This window comes from Saccopteryx bilineata, chromosome 3, assembly GCF_036850765.1.
Source record: "Saccopteryx bilineata isolate mSacBil1 chromosome 3, mSacBil1_pri_phased_curated, whole genome shotgun sequence".
Classification (NCBI taxonomy): Eukaryota; Metazoa; Chordata; class Mammalia; order Chiroptera; family Emballonuridae; genus Saccopteryx; species Saccopteryx bilineata.
Window position 1 is genome coordinate 265,282,987 of NC_089492.1, and position 18,120 is coordinate 265,301,106.

The following is an 18,120-nucleotide window of genomic DNA, read 5'->3' on the forward strand; positions in this document are numbered from 1 at the left end:
TTCCAGTTGTTTTGGGGTTAGATTTAGAAAGTTTGGAGATAACCCTCATTCATTCTCATTCATTCATACATTCATTCATTACCCACATGACAACAACAGTATCCTTGCTGAGAAAGACAAGTACCCTGTATTATAGTGGTTAAGAGTGGACTTCAAAGCCAGATTTCCTGACTTCAAATTCTGCCTCCACAGCTTTCTACCTGTGTGACCTTGGGCACATTGTTTAACCTCTCTGTGTCTCAGTGTTCTCATCTCTGAAACAGGGGTATTAATATAGAGTTGTTATGAAGATTTTAAAAGTTAATACACGTAGAACATAGAACCATGTCTATCACATAATAAGAGTTCAGTAAATGTTAACTATCAATATTATTCTTATTTCAAGAAGCTTAAGCCTGACCAGGTGGTGACACAGTGGATAGAGCATTGGACTGGGACGCAGAGGACCCAGTTTCGAAACCCCTGAGGTCGCCAGCTTGAGCGCGGGCTCATCTGGTTTGAACAAGGGTCACCAGCTTGAGCCCAAGGTCGCTGGCTTGAGCAGGGGGTCACTCGGTCCGCTGTAGCCCCCCGGTCAAGGCACATATGAGAAAGCACTCAATGAACAACTAAGGTGCCACAATGAAGAATTGATGTTTCTCCTCTCTCTCCCCCAAAAAAGAAGCTTATGGTCTAGTAAAGGGAGACTGAGTTGTAAATAAATAGTTGAAATGTGGTTTTAAAAAAAGCTAGTAGCAGCAGGAACAGAGGGCTGCGGGAGCCTGGTCAGCCGGGTGGAGGAAGCTGCCTGCTTAGCCTGGGGGGGAGGCGGTCCTGGGAAGGTTTGAGTGATGGTGTGGGAGCTGTGAGAGGATGCTAAGGTTTAGCCAGGTGAGAATGAAGAAGCAAGGTGTTCTACTTAGAGACAGGTAAACTCAGTTTATTCTAGAAACCTCAGATTGTTCCATATGACGGTATAAATGTTGAAATGGTGCATGGTGAGGCAGTATAGATTGACAACAGAACACAACGTTAACAATTTGGGACTTTGTGCCAAGGGTTATGGGGAGCCAGTGAAAAGGTTTTGATCAGAGGTTGTTTTGATCTAGATTTAGAGCCATCTCCCTTGAGTCCCAGCAGAGGAGGAAGGAAAGGGAGAGACTAAAGGATTGAAGACTTCTTCAGAGGCCTTTGCAGGCCTCTAAGAGAGACTGGCATCGGGGTGGTGGATCTTTGCTGAGAAAGCGCTGTATGCAACCAGTGGCAGGTGACAGGCTCCCTGCATTGCCCTGGGCTTCTCGTGCCTGTGCCTGGCAGAGAAGGCACATGTGTCCCTCTCTTCCTAGGATTGCAGGTTGCTTGAGCCGCTAGAGAGGTGAGGCTGCCTCTCAGAAGGCCAGTTGTAGGGGGTCCTGCATTTGCTCCCTTGTGCCTTAATTTGATCTTTGGGGAGGGCAGCCCCTTATGGTGGTTAAGAACCTACTTGGCTCTGCACTTAGATCTGATTCTAATCCCAGCCCTGCCGGTCGCGAGAGGTTACTTATTCCATCTATGCTTTGCTTTCTCATCTGTGAAATGAGGACAGTCAGAGCCCATCCCTGGTAGAACAGTTGTGAGGATTAAGTAAAATGTGGCAGGTTGAGTATTTAACACACACCAAGTATTAGCTGTTGTTAAAGACTGCAGGATAAAACTTTCCAGAATTAGTTGATGTAATTAGTGGCGACCAGAACTGTGTTCCATTGAGCTATCAGGAGTGTTGTAAGAGATCACAAAATTAAAGGATTTTATTGTATTCTTTCTGAAAAGGAAATCTGTGGAGAGTTTACCTGATTTGTATAGGAGCCATTTGGATAATTCTACTTGGCTCTTTAAAAGAACCCACACATTTATATATGTGTGTGTGTGTGTGTGTATAAGTTTGGCTCAAATAAAATATTTTTAAAAAATTTTAATAGAAATTAGAATGCTGAGGGAAAAATATATTTTGTACAAAAAAAAAGTATTTAGAGTTTCTTCCATTTGTGTCCCTGTTAGTGACTCTAGTTGGTGTCTGAATTAGTATCAGCAAGAAACATCTCACACATTGGTGTGTGTAGTGACTCAAAATCCAGAACCTGACTTCCACACACATGAGCTCTCATGTGTTGCTGCGGATGTACTGGGTATGAGGCCGGGGGTCCTGGGGGGCAGAAAAACAGAGGTAGGCAGCAGGGGCAGGGCAGGCTCCTAACCAACAAACACTTGCATCGAGTTTGGCAAGTCTCTCAGAGGTCTACAACATGTAGCAGGAACCCAAATGAAGGACTGATTCCCCTGGAAGATGAGAAGATTGAGAACTTTGGAGAGTCCTTAGAGCAGGGGTCCCCAAACGTTTTACAGGGCCAGTTTACTGTCCCTCAGACCGTTGGAGGGCCGGACTATAAAAAAAACAACTATGAACAAATCCCTATGCACACTGCACGTATCTTATTTTAAAGTAAAAAAACAAAACGGGAACAAATACAATATTTAAAATAAAGAACAAGTAAATTTAAATCAACAAACTGACCAGTATTTCAGTGGGAACTATTCTCCTCTCACTGACCACCAATGAAAGAGGTACCCCTTCCGGAAGTGCGGCGGGGGCCTGAGGGGGCTGCATGCGGTCCGCGGGCCGTAGTTTGGGGACCCCTGCCTTAGAGCTTAAACCGGATCTCGAGGGGTAAATAGAGTTTTCTGAGCTCTCATGAAGCACTCCAGACAGGGGAGCAGCATGGCACAGGCCTGGCTGTGCGCTTCTGTGTGTGCACGTTAGGAACCACAGAGTTCTAGCGCAGGGTGTGAAGGCGCCTGGCTTCAGGGCATGCTGGAGAAGTGGGACCAGTGCTAAGATGCTTGAGCTAATTCTGTTGGTGATGAGATGCTTAAGTGGAGGAAACATTAGACCTACATCTTCCCAAGAGCCCTCTGGCTGTGGGTGGAGGATGGAGTAGGGAGAGAGCAAGTCTGTAGTCCCTGTAGGAGGCTGTTGCAATAATCAAAGCACAGGCTAGTGGGGGCCTGGGTCAGGGCAGAGGCAGTTGAGTTGGAGAGGAAGGGCAGAGAATAGGGCTGTATGAGGAGAAGTCAGCTGGATTCTGGGAGTGTTTGGAAGTGATGGTTAGGGAGGAGCAGTGGTGGCAGGTGACCCTGAGGTTCCTGGTTTGGGTGACAGAGTGAATGATAGTGCAGAGATAGGATGGCTGGGAGAAGACAATGACTAGTGAAATCCACCAGCTCCATTCAGTGAGCCCTGCGCACACTCACGGGACAAGACTAGTTGTGAAGTCTGGGGCACCCTGTCTGGCTTTGGGTCAGGCTTCCCTCTGGTTTTACCTGAGTCAGTGCCTGAAAGAAAGGCAGCTTCCCTCCCTTCTCCTTTCCTCTGTCCAGAGTCGCCGAGGGAGGTGAACTACTTCAATATTTCATAAACTGAAGTGGCTGAGTCTAAAAAACTCCCATAATTTCTGCAGCTTTCAAATGGCCCAAAAGAACAGCCCTTCCATCTGACACTACCACACTGATTCAGCAAGCGACAGACTTCCTTGGGTCTTACACAGCAAGCCCCCTCGGAAGAGATGGCTTTCCCAGATCCCTGGACATCTTATCTAGAAGGAGACCCTGAGATTGCATTTACCCCAGAGGCTGGGTCAGCAGACTCAGTCCCTCTTCTCAGGAAGGAGAGTCAGCCTAGGACTCCCTCAGAACGGTAGGGGAAGTGCCCTTGTCCACCCAAGCTCCAGGGACGTGCAGAGCTAGAGCTGAATGGGATTAGGTGTGGAGAGGGATATGCTAGAAGGCAAGGCTTCAAACAGGCCCTTTGGAATGGTGGAGATCTCCGCAGGATTCTTCCTTACACTTGTGGTGTGGGGAAGAAAGTGGCCTGAATTAAGAGCATTTCCTTCGCCTCCACCTGCTCAGGTGAGATGTTGGCTTTGAAGGTCTCCTGGCACACAGCAGCCCTGCACATTCTCTTGGATCTGTAATCAAAATCCCCCAAAGAGGAAAGGGTGCTGCTGTTTGCTTTGATTTACTTACTATCTTAGAGATAATTCCACTTTGGTATGTGCAGGTCTGGATCATTTGGGGCTACACTGTGTCATCATCTTGTAATTTATTCAACAAGTTCTCTACTGATGTACTTAGGTTATTCTCTGTCTTTTGTTCTCCAAACAAAGCAGAAATGACTATCTGTATACATGTGTTCTTGCCCATCTTAGTTATCTGCAGGATAAATTCTAGAAGAGAAGTTGCTGCTTTGAAGCGTACTTATTATTTAAATAATTTCTAGATCTCCTATTAATAAAGTGAAGCAGGCCCTGGCCGGTTGGCTCAGCGGTAGAGCGTCGGCCTAGCGTGCGGAGGACCCGGGTTCGATTCCCGGCCAGGGCACATAGGAGAAGCGCCCATTTGCTTCTCCACCCCTCCGCCGCGCCTTCCTCTCTGTCTCTCTCTTCCCCTCTCGCAGCCAAGGCTCCATTGGAGCAAAAGATGGCCCGGGCGCTGGGGATGGCTCTGTGGCCTCTGCCCCAGGCGCTAGAGTGGCTCTGGTTGCAATATGGCGACACCCAGGAGGGTCGCAACATGGCGACGCCCAGGATGGGCAGAGCATCGCCCCCTGGTGGGCAGAGCGTCGCCCCCTGGTGGGCGTGCCGGGTGGATCCCGGTCGGGCGCATGCGGGAGTCTGTCTGACTGTCTCTCCCTGTTTCCAGCTTCAGAAAAATGAAAAAAAAAATAAAATAAAAAAAATAATAATAAAGTGAAGCAGCTTGCTTTTCCCCTAGCAAGCAAATGTGATTTTTTTGAGTTGGGGTCCCCCTATCTGATGGGCTGCAGCCCAGTGGTTGTCTTCCTCTTTTGGCTAATGGCAGTCTGTCTTGGGTGTGAGTTTAGACTCCCTATACAGCAGTATATACAGGCCTTATGATTCAAAGAAATTCTAGTTGTCGGAAAGCATAGAGATAGCAAAACTGAGCGGGGCTCTTGTCATTCAGAATGAAGCTGTTCTCTCTAATATGTTTATACACTGCCATCTACTTGGCAAAAGAGATAAAGGATCTTCAGCCTTTAGGGAGTCTGTGACCCAAGGGACCAGATGGAAGAGAAAGTGGCTTGGGCGTTGCTATGGGAATTGTCAAGAGCATGACTGCCCTGTCATTTGTCTTTGCGTTTAGGGCAGAGCTGGTTCGAGGTGTGATAAGGGAACCGCAGGTGCTTCTCAGAGAGGCTAGGTTCATTCCCTTGGGAGACCTTGGGATTGGCGTAGCCCAAAATTCTGTGGGCTTTTGGAACCCCACTGCTGACATCTGCCAATGCTGGGAGTAAGAGTCCTGCTGCTTTTTGCAGTAGATGAGGAGCTCCTGGTGTTACTGTGTTTGGGGCAGGTTCCACAGGATGTGTCCTATTCTGACTCCTTTCCCAAGGTGTTCTCTCCTCAAGGATGGAAGGAAAACAGCCAAAAAGCAAGGATCTGCACCATCCTGCAGGTTCTTAGCTAAATAGTCTGTAATACATATTGAATTCTTCTCACATTTAAGGAAGAAAGGGTTATTTCTCTTGCAGAGAAGAAACCCCGGGCTCAGAGGGGGTAAGTGACCTGTCTACGGTTACATATAGCCAGCAAGGGCAGAGCCAGATTTCCAGCCCACACCTATGCGATTCTGGAGCCCAGGCCACCCCATTTTCTCCATCCTGGCCAGACTTTGGTCCCTGGGAGCCCAGCCCACATGGAATCTTGGATTCATAGGACCATGAGCTAGAAGGGACCTTGACAAAGCTGAAGTGAAATACCCCTTCTTTGACAGAAGAATAGAAACTGCCACTGCTTGGAGACAAGCCCCTCCCCTGCCTGCCTTGTGGTAGTGGGTTAGGAGACTTTCAACCACCCGTTAAGGACCTAGGCTCAGATTGGACCAGGCTTCAGAACCTAGTTCTGCCACTTGCTATCTGAGGTACTATGAACAAGTCACTTTCTATCTCCAACACGAGTTTCCTCCTCTGTAAAATAGACATGATGCTTCTTGCTGCTAAGGTAGTAGTGAAGATTATACATGAGATATTGTCTGTAGCAGTGGTTTTCAACCTCCAGTGCCAGTCCACAAAAGAGCTAACCACCCTGAGTCTATCTTTTGCGGACCACCACTGGTCTGTGGACCAGCAGTTAAAAACCACTGATCGCCTGACTGGGCGGTGGTGCAGTGGATAGAGCATCAAACTGGGATGTGGAAGACCCAGGTTCGAGACCCCAGAGGTTGCCAGCTTGAGTGAGGGCTCATCTGGTTTGAGCAAAAGCTCATCAGCTTGAGCCCAAGGTTGCTGGCTCCAGCAAGGGGTTACTCGGTCTACTGAAGGCCCGTGGTCAAGGCACATATGAGAAAGCAATCAATGAACAACTAAGGTGTTGCAATGCACAACGAAAAACTAATGATTGATGTTTCTCATCTCTCCGTTCCTGTCTGTCTGTCCCTGTCTATCCCTCTCTCTGACTCTCTCTGTCTCTGTAAAAAAACAAAACAAAACAAAACAAAAACCACTGATCTATAGCAGGTCGGCCTAGTGCCTGGCTGCAGTCAGGACCTAGGGGCTATCTCTAGTGAGAGGCCCAGGTGAGCTCTTTGCTAGCATGTCTGTGAGTATCCCAGAAATGGCATCAAGAACCAGCTTCCAGCCTGACCAGGCGGTGGCGCAGTAGATAGAGCGTCGGACTGGGATGTGGAGGACCCAGGTTCGAGACCTTGAGGTTGTCAGCTTGAGCACAGGCTCATCTGGTTTGAGCAAAAGCTCACCAGCTTGGGCCCAAGGTCTCTGGCTCGAGCAAGGGGTCACTTGGTCTGCTGAAGGCCCACAGTCAAGGCACATATGAGAAAGCAATCAATGAACAACTAAGGTGTTGCAACCAAAAACTGATAATTGATGCTTCTCATCTCTCTCCATTCCTGTCTATCTGTCCCTATCTATCCTTCTCTCTGACTCTCTCTCTGTTAAAGGAAAAAAAAAAAAAAAAGAACCAGCTTCCAGGTCTAGGTGGTCCTCCTAGCACTTATGGATACCATTGGCAAGCAGGAAGTTCCTATGTTTGCAGGTTACTTGGGAGAGCTTAAGTGTACCAGGCGTGGTGATTGTGTCCCTTTCGCCCCCCACTCTCCAGTATAGCCTGCTGCCAGCACACAGGCCCATGCACACAGGGCACTGACACTACACACATGTTCTCATGCCACTTTCCCTCAGTGTGCCTTTTCTGAGTCCAGCCTCCAGTTCCATTACTGCTCTTTACCTTTTTTGTTAGGTTCAGAAAATGTTTAGATTTTTAAAAATTATTATGGTAAAATAGCTAAACAATATGAAAGAGTATAAAGCTAAACTCTCCTCTCCTTGGGCCCCTAGTTCTACTGCTTGGAGGTGGCCATTGTTAAGTTTCTTCTAGAGCCTTGAACCTGGTGGTGGCGCAGTGAAGAGTGTTGGCCTGGAACACAGGACCCAGGTTGGAAACCCCGAGGTTGCCAGCTTGAATGTGGGCTCACCAGCTTGAGCATGGGGTTGCTGGCTTGAGCGTGGGATCACATACATGACCCCATGGTTGCTGGCTTGAAGCCCAAGGTCACTGGCTTGAGCCCAAAGTCACTTACTTGAGCAAGTGATCACTGGCTCGGCTGTAGCCCCATCCCCCCCATCAAGACACACATGAAAAAGTAATCAATGAACAACTAAGGTGTTGCAATGAAGAATTGATGCTTCTCATCTCTCTCCCTTCCTGTCTGTCCCTCTCTCTGTCTCTCTCTAGCTATAAAAAAAGAAGTTCCTTCTAGAAATTTCCTATGCATAGTCAAAGGTGTGTATAATTGTTTTTTCTTATCCAAATAGGATCATATTATACAAATAGTACTGCATTTTGCCTTTTTTAATGTAAGGTATCCTAGACAGCTTTATCAGCAGGTATGGCTTTAGTCTTAAAGGCTATGTAGTATTCCATCATTTGGATGTCTGGATGGAACATGATGTAGTGAACCAGTCTGCGATTGGTGGGCATTGAGATTGTTTCCTATCTGAGGGCTGTGTATGTGTTTTGTGGTTTGTCTTTTGTGATTTTTTTAATTTTTGCTATGACACATGGGGACCCTCACTTAATGTTTATTTTATTGATCTTAGAGAGAGGGGGGGAGAGAGAGAGAAGCGTTGATCTATTTCTGGATATGCCCTGATTGGGATTGAAGCAGCAACCTCTGCACTTCGGGACGGTGTTCCATCCAACCAAGCTCTCTGGGCAGGGCTTAAGCAGTTAATCTTTGTGAATTTGTGTGAGTATATTTGTAGGATAAATCCCTAGAACTGGAAGTGTTGGGCCCAAAGTGTGTGCATTTTCTTTTACTTTGTTGGCTGTCATTTCATGCATGTCTTCTCACCTATTGGGCCTGTGCACGGGTCCTCAAATGGACAAGGGACCCCAGGCCCGGCCCTCAGGAGCTCACCCTCTTGAGAGTGACAAGCAGACATGCAATGAGCATACACTTTCCAGTGCATGGACAGTGTCGTCCACGGTGGCTGTAGGGCCCACCCTCTGAACAGCCCACTGAGGAACAGATGACCAGGCCTGTCATCTGCCTCTGTAATCTTAACCCCCTGGCACAGCGGTTCTCAACCTGTGGGTCGCGACCCACAGGTTGAGAACCACTGCCCTAGCAGCTACAGCCAGCAGCATTCAGTAAAACAGCAGAAAGTGAACTGTGTTGTTCATTGTCAGAGTTGTGAAACTTAATTGAATTTTTTTTTTTTTTTTTTCATTTTTCTGAAGCTGGAAACAGGGAAAGACAGCCAGACAGACTCCCGCATGCGCCCGACCGGGATCCACCCGGCACGCCCACCAGGGGGCGATGCTCTGCCCACCAGGGGGCAATGCTCTGCCCATCCTGGGCGTCGCCATGTTGCGACCAGAGCCACTCCAGCACCTGGGGCAGAGGCCACAGAGCCATCCCCAGCGCCCGGGCCATCTTTGCTCCAACGGAGCCTCGGCTGCGGGAGGGGAAGAGAGAGACAGAGAGGGAAAGCGCGGCGGAGGGGTGGAGAAGCAAATGGGCGCTTCTCCTGTGTGCCCTGGCCGGAATCGAACCCGGGTCCTCCGCACGCTAGGCCGACGCTCTACCGCTGAGCCAACCGGCCAGGGCTTGAATTGAATTTTTGATAGAGGCAGTTAAGGAAAGGCAGTTTGCTGGCCCCAGTCCAAATTGCCTTTCTCACAGGATGATTGTAGTGATTTTTGCTGTTAAAAACATTAGAATAAAGAGAGAATCGCGTGCACCTGGGCCTGGCTGGGCTTTCCCATCTGCAGCTCTGGAAATCTGGGGTAGAAGGAAACTTAGCATTTGTCTAGTACCTCCCCTCGCCCTGCTCTGACTCCCAGCAGTCCTCAGGGAACCCCGTGAAGAGCACTGCTGTCCCTCTCCTCTAGTGGGAGACTGAGGAGCAGAGAAACACGTGTCCAGGTCAAACATGGACACAGGTGCCCTGAGACTCAGCCAGCCCTCTTCAGTCGCTTGCTGTATTCTCCTTGCCTGATTTGGACCATTGTGAGTGGCAAGAACCTGAAGGACCCTGTGGCAGGCCTTGTTCCAGGGCTGAGTCACTGCACACAAAGCAATAACGGATGACTTGAACTGAGGGACTCCCTGTCATGTGTCCGTGCAAGGGTCCCCCTAGTTGTAGGAAGGCTGTCAGTGACCCAGTCTGCCATCACGGCACACAGTAGAAGGCCCCCTGCAGAGCCAGGAGGCCACCAGGAATGTCTCCCAAGCCAGTGTGGTTTGCTGCTTCTCTGGATGGGAGATACTAGGGCAGCACGGCTCCAGAAAGAGCTGTTAAGTCTGTCCCTTCCTCCTCCGACACCCACACACAGTGACGGGTTATTTGTTGTCACATCAGCTGCTTCCGGAGGCCCTTGGGAGGAGTGAGCTGGTGGCAGGGCTGGTGAGGCTGCCCTGGATTCTGCTCTGGTCGCTTTTAGAGTGGTTGCTGGTGAAGTCCTATGAGCCATCTGCAGGAACTGGTTTCTTATGCCTTTTCTCTTCCCCAGAGGGGTCTCTAGGGCCACCTCTGTGTGCACAGCCCTGGAGCCTTTATTCCCAGAATCACTCTGAGGCACATCCTCCTGGTTGGGGGCCTGTAGCCAAGAGTCTCTCCCCCCACAACCTTCATGGAGGCCAAAGAGAGCACAGTGGGGACTTCCTCTGGGCAGTCGGGTAAAAAGGGGCATCAGTGATTACATAATCTCCTTGTGTGTGTAATTCTTGCCTCCTAGAGGAGGCTGGAGCTGGACCTCGAGCTGCAGACACTGGACTTCCTATAAACACCGGGGTCTTCAGGCCCCTGCAGGTCCCCAGGAGTGCTGAACTCAGCACGCTGTAGTCCTGTGAAGAAAGGCAGTGACAGGGGACTGAGGGGGAGCAGCTGGGCTCAGGGCCCTCTTTCTGACTGCCCCTCCCACTTCCCACTGGGCTGAGTCACTTCCTCTCTGGCTGCTTGCAGGTACTCTCCCACATGCCCAAGAGCAGGGCTTGGGGGGGGGGGGTCACCCTGTGCAACAAGAGGGAGCTCTGGTTAGAAACAGCAGTTCCCTCAGTACCCCCAAGGCAGTGAGGCACGGCATTTAAAGAATGATGTGATGTTATATATTCTTGACAAATTGGAGCTATACATATTCTGCATTTTAAAAAGGAACAAAGTCATCATGCTGTTTTGGAACAGTGAAGATGACAGCACAGGCATGAATCTTTGTCATCAGGGAGTCCCAGCTACAGCCGATGGATTACTAATCCACCTTCCCATCCCCCCAGCAGCCATCCTGAGCACAGAAGCAACTGGCTTCCTGGGGAGATTGCTTGTAGACTTCAGGCTGCCAGGGCGAAGGGTCATGCCTGCTTCAGGACGGCTCGGACTCAAAGGAAAGCCCTCCACCAGAGCCCCTTCCAGCCAGCTGTGCTAGGCCAGGATCTCTCGGCTTTGGCTTGTTAGCGATAAAAGGGGGAAATCTTCCCTTCATAAAGTGATTATTAAAGAAAACCTAGGAAACACTAAGAACAGTGTCTGGCAAGCTGTAGGTGCCCTACAAATGATAGTTAAAAAGGTACTCGTCCAAAGAGACTTGTCATCAGGACAGTTACCTCAGCATGGAGCTCACCTTTCATCCCGCAGTAGACCTCATGACACCTCCAGCCACACATCCTGCCTGATCGTTCAGTCATCCCACTTTTACAGACGAGGAAACTGAGGCAAGCCCACTGAATGTAGTTGACTCTCACAGAGGGTTGGTGACTACTTCAGGGTCACAAAGCAAGTGAGTAAGGAAAGCTAAAATTTTTTAAGGTTTTATTTATTGATTTTTAGACAGGAGAGAGAGAGGAGGGGAGGAGTGGGGAACATCAAATCATACTAATTGCTTCTTGTGTGTGCCTTGACTGGGTAATCCCAGGGATTCAAACCGGCAACCTCAGCATTCCAGGTCAATGCATTTATCCACTGCACCACCACAGGTCAGGTGGGAAGCTGAAATTTGAAACTGGGCCAGCCTAACCCCAAAATCCGTCTTGCACTCCCAACTGGCATGTGAGTAACTGGTCCCTCTTCTGAAACACTTGGTTCTATGAATTCCTCTGGGTTCCCTGGGTTGACTTTGTAGATGGAGAGTAGGCCTGGAGGGAAGGGAGGAACACCTTCTCCAGGGACAAGCAAGGCCCCTCTCTCTCCCTGCTCAGCTGCAGCTTTCTGGCTTGGCACCTCCTGATTCCAGGAGAATGCTTGCTGCTAAGGAGTCCAGAGGGTACTCTCCTATCTGTGGCTGACATTCTTAGAACCACAGCCATGATCAGGTGGAGAAGGGCAGCTGAGGAAGTGGTGTGGTCAAGTAGAAATACGTGGGATTCGGAGTTGGAAAATCTGTGTTCTCAGGTGAAATCATTCAAGAACTAGCCAGGAGGCTTTACGCAGTTCTGTTAGTGTTTCTGAGCCTCAGTTTCTTTTTCTAGAAAATGTTGTGTTCTTGGGGGTATGGGGTGATCAGTTACAATAGTGTATTTGAAAGTGCTTTGTAAGCTATAAAGCCTTATACAGAAGTTAGTTAATGTGGGCCTCACACTGGGTTCTGAGACCAGAATTCACCATCCAGGGAGGGGTCCACAAGTTTTCAAGGGAACTGGTGTCCCCCGTGTGTGGAGGGGTCTTGTCTATAAAGCATAGAGCCACAAACCATCTTAGCGGGATCATGGGTTCAGATTTCACCCCCCTCACGACAGCCTCGGCATTCCATTCCAGGTATAGTCAGCTACACACGTAGCTGGGCCAGAAGGTCTCATTCTGGAGGAAGCAAAAGTGATAGGCATTTTTTTCTGACCAGCAGAAGAACCTTCACACTACAACCCTGGAATGGCCAGGAGGACCTGTCACTGATAGACTGTTAGAGGGTACAGACTAGTTGGTCAGTCCCAACCTCCCACATCTTGCTGCAAGAAAGCAGATCTTTTAGATGAATTCAGCCAACAGGGGGCCGGGCTGTCCCTTTGCCTGTAGGAGGTGGGCCCACGCATTAGGCATGCTGTGAATGGGTTTCATTCCTCAGTGAAGGCTGCTCCCAGCAGAGCACTAAGAGCACAACCTCTGGCAGTCAGCCAGCCTAGAGCGCTTTGCCTCAGGCATCTAGATATTTCTGACATGAGACTTTCCTGGACAAACTTCCCAGCACCCTGGCAGCCCAGTTACCTACCGCTTTGACCCCCGACCCCCTCTGGGTCTCTGATACTGGGTTCTGTCTCCTGCCATGAGCTAGTCAACTGTCCGTATTTTCTTCTGGGCCCCATTCCAACCGCTGGCCTCTAGTTGGGTCATATGGAGCTCTGTCCCCTGCCCCAGCATGGGCATTAGTGCCTTCTGGGTGCACAACAAACCTACACTCTCCATTTTCTCAGAGCAGTTTGCCAGCAGTGGGCGTGGTGCAGGGAAGCAGAGGTGGATTGGGGTTGCTCCCAAAGGAGTGCCCACAAGCTGGGCTTAGGGCGAGTTAGACAGGTAAACCAATGCTTACAGCACAGCAGGAGGGGACAGAGTATGCTCACGTTCTCTGGGAGCTGAAGGAAAAGACTTGCTGCAGAAAGTGACAAGCAAGGACTGAGGGAGGACAAGCCAGCCAGAGAGGAGGGCAGGGCAAGGGTGTTCATGGCACACTTAGGGAATTATGAGTCATTGGTGTGGCTGGATTTAGGAGGCGTATAAGGGCAGTGACAGTGGAGAGGTAGCCTGGGTCTAGCCACTCACTGAAGAGTTTGTTTCCTCCTGAAGACCATGGGAGCATTGGAGGACCTGCAAAGCAGAGACAGATACTGCAGCCCCAGGTCCCCAAGAAGAAAAGTGTAGCCTTCTGGAATCTGTCCAGCCCCAAATACACAGGTAGCTGAGGTGGAGTCTTCTAATGGAGTCATTCCTGTATCCTTCCTGCTCAGCCTGAGGGAGAGCAGTGCCCCCATCCCCGTGAACCTGATGCCAAGAGTAACCCTTTGAAAATGCACTGCAGAAAGACGCCATCAGGTGGCAGATCTGGCGATTGCACAAAGCCCCCCCCCCCCATTCCTTTAGCACAGTGTTTGGGGTGGGAAAGGAAGGGGGACAGTCAAGACTGAATTCCTGTTCATGCCAGGCTGGCTCTGCCCAACAAGTATGCGATTGCAGGTTTTGCGACTGTGAGCTGTGTGCCCACTAGAAATCCCTTTGGAACTTGTGGATCTGAACAGGATATTCCTCCAGGGTTTTAGGAGCTTTCTCAGCAGGTTGCACTTTCTCCTCTGTCTCCAGGCTCTTGAGAATCAATTACATCCTGACCCTTCAACCCCAAATGGTAGTATCTATCACCTAAAAATAAAGGCACTCTATGTCCTGTGTTATTTCTCAAGGCAGTTTTCAAGTTCAGAGAATTTTACATTGACACAATACTGTTATCTCATATGCTGTTCATATTCAGTTCAGATTTTGCCAATAGCCCAGTCATATTCTTTTATAAACCCCCCCAGGATAACCCATCACATTTACTTATATATCTTTAGTCTCCTTTATCCTAGACTATTTCTTCAGTCTTTTTTTAAAAACTATCTGACATTGATGTTTTTGAAGCATTCAGGCCTGTTTTGTTGAATGTCCCTCAATTTGGGTTTGACTGAAGATCAGATCGAGTTTATGCATTTTGGGTAAAAAAAAATACATAAGTGGTGTAAACTTCTAAGTGCATCATATCTGGGGTAACATGTTTTCAGTTCTGCTATTGGTGATATTAACTTTGACCATTTGGTTAAGGTTGCAGTTTGCTTTTTTTTATTAATTAAGGTATGTATATACACTGAGTGAATGTCACAGGTCATTCAGTTGTTTTGACAAATACATACACCCAGTTGTGTCCTTAGATAGTAGAAGTTTTATAACCCAGTATATGTGCTCTGTCCCCTTCTCCCAATTACCCTCCAGCAGATCTTGGACTAGAGACACTAGATCTTAATTCCTTATCAACTGGGTCATAATGAGGGACCCAATTGGGGTGGCCTCATCCTGCTGGGTGGTCCCTTACTGTGCCCCAAGTTGGTAATTGCTAGCTGGTGCTCCAGCCTCTGTTTTCCCCATAGACCAATGAACAAAACAAGACAATGAGATAGATGCTGTGGGCCTCTGCCCTCCACTGCAGAATGTGCACCTGGCACTGCCCACAGCCCTCTACTCCTCCACAGCTCTTCCCCGCAATGAGGTGAGCATGCCACTCAGGCTGGCCATCAAACCCCCTGGACTGTAGTCTCAAGCTGGCAGACAGCAGGTTCAAGGTCTCTTACTCCTTTAATCTATTTACCTTCCTACTGCTCACCACCTCCCTAACTCAGTACCTAACTGTCCCCTTCTTTCTGGGCAGGAGAACTTCAATGCTACTGTGTTTAAGCTAACAGTAGCACAGTTCTTCAAATGCTTACAATGTGCCAGTTAGGTACTCTGCTGAGCCTGTTGTATGGACTGTCTCACTCTATCCTTAGACCAACCTTGAAAGGTAGATTGTGTACCATTTTGCAGATACAAAATAAGTAATTTGTCTAAGATCTCATCACTACTAAGTAATGGTCCTGGGCTTTGAACCCAGGTTTGCTCACTCCAAATCCTTACTGACTCAGAGGTTCCCATCCAGGGTGGGTTATGTAGGTCAAGATGGTGATCCCTTCAGCCTGAGGCATAAGATGGGGACACACATAGGACGGGGGACCTCCAGTCCTTTCACCCCCAAGTGCTGTACAAATGTTTCTCTTTGTTATGACAGGAAAAATACAAGGACACATTGCTCTAACCACTTTGTTCTGCTGCCTTAGTATCCTGTGGACAGAGACTCTGCCCTCCTCCTGGTATCAGCTGTGGGTGTGCACACATAGCCCCTTATCACATGGCAAGTAGGATTGAGACCAGGGATGGGTGGGAGCTCTGTGCGCTGCCAGGTGCCAGGTTGGCTGAACAGAGGTGCAGGGCCCTACTTTCAGCAGGCATTGTCAGAGATAAAATCCAGACAATAGAGCCCGCACAGCTCGGGAACTTTTTTTGTGTGTATTTTTCTGAAGTGAGAAGCAAGGAGGCAGAGAGATAGGCTCCTGCATATGCCAGACCAGGATCCTCCCAGCATGCCCACCAGGGGGCGATGCTCTGCCCATCCGGGGCATTGCTCACTTGCAACCAGAGCCGTTCTGGCACCTGAGGCAGAGGCCATGGAACCATCCTCAGCACCCAGAGCCACCTTTGCTCCAGTGGAGCCTTGGCTACGGGAGGGGAAGAGAGAGACAGAGAGAAAGGAGAGGGGGAGGGGTGGAGAAGCAGATGGGCGCTTCTCCTACATGCCCTGGCCGGGAATTGAACCCAGGACTTATACACGTCAGGCCGACGCTCTACCACTGCCAGGGCCAGGAACTTTGTATTTGTTTGTTTTGTTTTATTGTGACAGAGCCAGGAAACATGGGGGCAGGGATAAGGGCTGCTGACAGGGACAGCTTGAACACTGATGGCTTCAGCTCAGCCTGACCCTGCAGTGTGGACACAGTCCTTTGGCTTCTAGCAGGAGCACAAAGAGAAGCTCCTGACAGATTATGGCCACCAGCTGCATATGCACACAGTAAGTGCTGCATGGGTTGAGGTCTGCGTTCGCTCCTTGTAGGGACTGCCTTTGCACTCTGCCTCTGCCAGTCTGGTTTGCAGGGTCACCCATTTCTCCAGGAACTCAGAGAAAGCAGGGCGAGGTTGAATGCAGAAGTGTCTGCATATGTGAGCAGGTCCCACAGCTGCCCCTCATATTTGTGGGGAGTGTGCCGCAAACCAGCACAGCTAGTAATTCCAGGTCCTGCATGAGACAATGCAGAATTAAGAAAATAGACTTAAAGCGAAAAAAGGGTGGGATCAGGAGGCCTCTGCAATGCCTTTAGCTTGCCAGAGTGAAACAGCCCCTGGTTTGCTTTATTATATAGCCATATGCAAATAAGGAAGTCTCTGATACAAAGTCACAACTTTGAGGCAAAAACAGGAATTCTCTTAAGGCATCAACAGGAATCCATTTAAGGTGTAAACAGGAACCCCACCACCACCCATAACTGAAATCAACCAACATCTGAACAAACAGGGTGAGAGGAAGGGCATGTAAATTGCTTCTAGCAACTTAAGCAAGTGAAGTGGGGGGTTCGGATGAGTGCAAATACTCAGCTTTATAGCTAATATGGAGGTGGTGGGGGAGCTTAGCCTTTTGCTAAACCTTGAACTTACAAAGGCTTTGCCACTTGCAGTCTCCCACAGGAGTGGCGGTTTGCTCTGGCTTTGTGTACATGTAGGTGTCCACTGTCTGGGGCCATGCATCTGCGCATCTGTGCGAAGGCCTGTGCGCTGCTTCTGCTGGAGTGAGAGACCCCTTCTAGCCTTGGCCAGCCTTTGACTGCTTTGTGGTTGAGTGGAGGTAAGGAAAGATTGAGCTTGTGAGGCCTTAGTGCCATTTCTCTTTGCAGGCAACCTCCTTCTGAGGTGAGTGGTATGTCCGCCATTTTGAACTGTCTCCTGCCATAGGGTGTCTTGCCCAACTCAGCCCACCCAACTCTCCTGTACCCTGTCACACTGCACCTTGGGACTTGGCTTGATGGTCCTTAGAACCTTATGTGGTGCTAATGGCCTGGCCTTCATTGCCTTCTGGGAGAGCTGGCTCACATGGCCCAGCAGCTTTGGGGTGACATGACCTTTACCCCAAATTGAGAGGGTAGGGCAGGCCTCCCTTCCTCCAAGCATGCCATGGTGGTTGTCACGGAGCTGAGGCCCCCCCTCATGCTCAGGCCCACGATTGTACCCTAGGCCGGGCCCCGCACACAGAGCCCCCGCTTTACAGATTGAAGAGCACAGCCTGCAGGAGGCAGGCTTTCCCTGCAGTAAGCTGCTTTCACTGCCTCCCTCCCAGCCTCTACCCTTCACCCCATTGTTGCCTCACTGAGCTTCCTCTGGAGTCCAGGTTCTTCGGGAACCAGCCATGATGTCGAAGGGTAGCACACAGAATAGTTGACAAATTTAAAGTTCTAGAGACTTCTAAGCCAGGATTGCTAAATTCCTGGGGAGCTGAGAAGAGGGCCCAGGAAACACCAGCAAATGGCTGTCCCTTAGCCAGGCTGGGCCAGGGCCCCTTATCCCAGCCTGAGAACCAGTGTCCATGAAGCAGCCTGGCCCCAAGTCCTTGTGAGACCATAGTAGCCAGAGGTCCCACGTCACAGATCTCACTATGAAGCCAGGATCACTCCAAGTGGCTTCCCCCATCGGAGCATTTGTAGACCATTTGCAGGTGTGCCTCTGAGATGATTTAAAGTGGGGCACACCCTCCCTGTGCATTGATTGGGTGGAGGGAATAGGCTTGCCTGTCCCCAGGGGCCTTTGCTCCCCTCATTAGTGAGCCTGCAGCAGCTTCCACTTTTCATGCTGCCTCCTTTGCTTCCGGCAGCCCCGCGTGTCAGGAAGGGATGCTTAGGAGAGGAAGCAGCCTGCCACCACTCCCCTGCCAGCAGCATCTTTTCCCTCTCCCTGCCCGTCTGCTGCCATCCTTCTGTCTGCCTACA

General features: G+C 49.7%; 1 protein-coding gene across 3 annotated transcripts in view; it reads left to right on the forward strand.

The window, feature by feature from the left end:
• STK40 (serine/threonine kinase 40) overlaps positions 1-18,120 on the forward strand; it is a 42,674-nt gene that overhangs the window by 1,151 nt on the left and 23,403 nt on the right. Inside the window, exon 1 of one of the 3 annotated variants that reach the window (XM_066269637.1) lies at positions 16,864-16,985. The exons of the other annotated variants lie outside the window; for them this stretch is intronic. The gene's annotated coding sequence lies outside the window, so the exon portion shown is untranslated. Of the gene's footprint in view, positions 1-16,863; positions 16,986-18,120 lie in introns of those variants that run through there. 3 annotated transcript variants of the gene reach the window in all.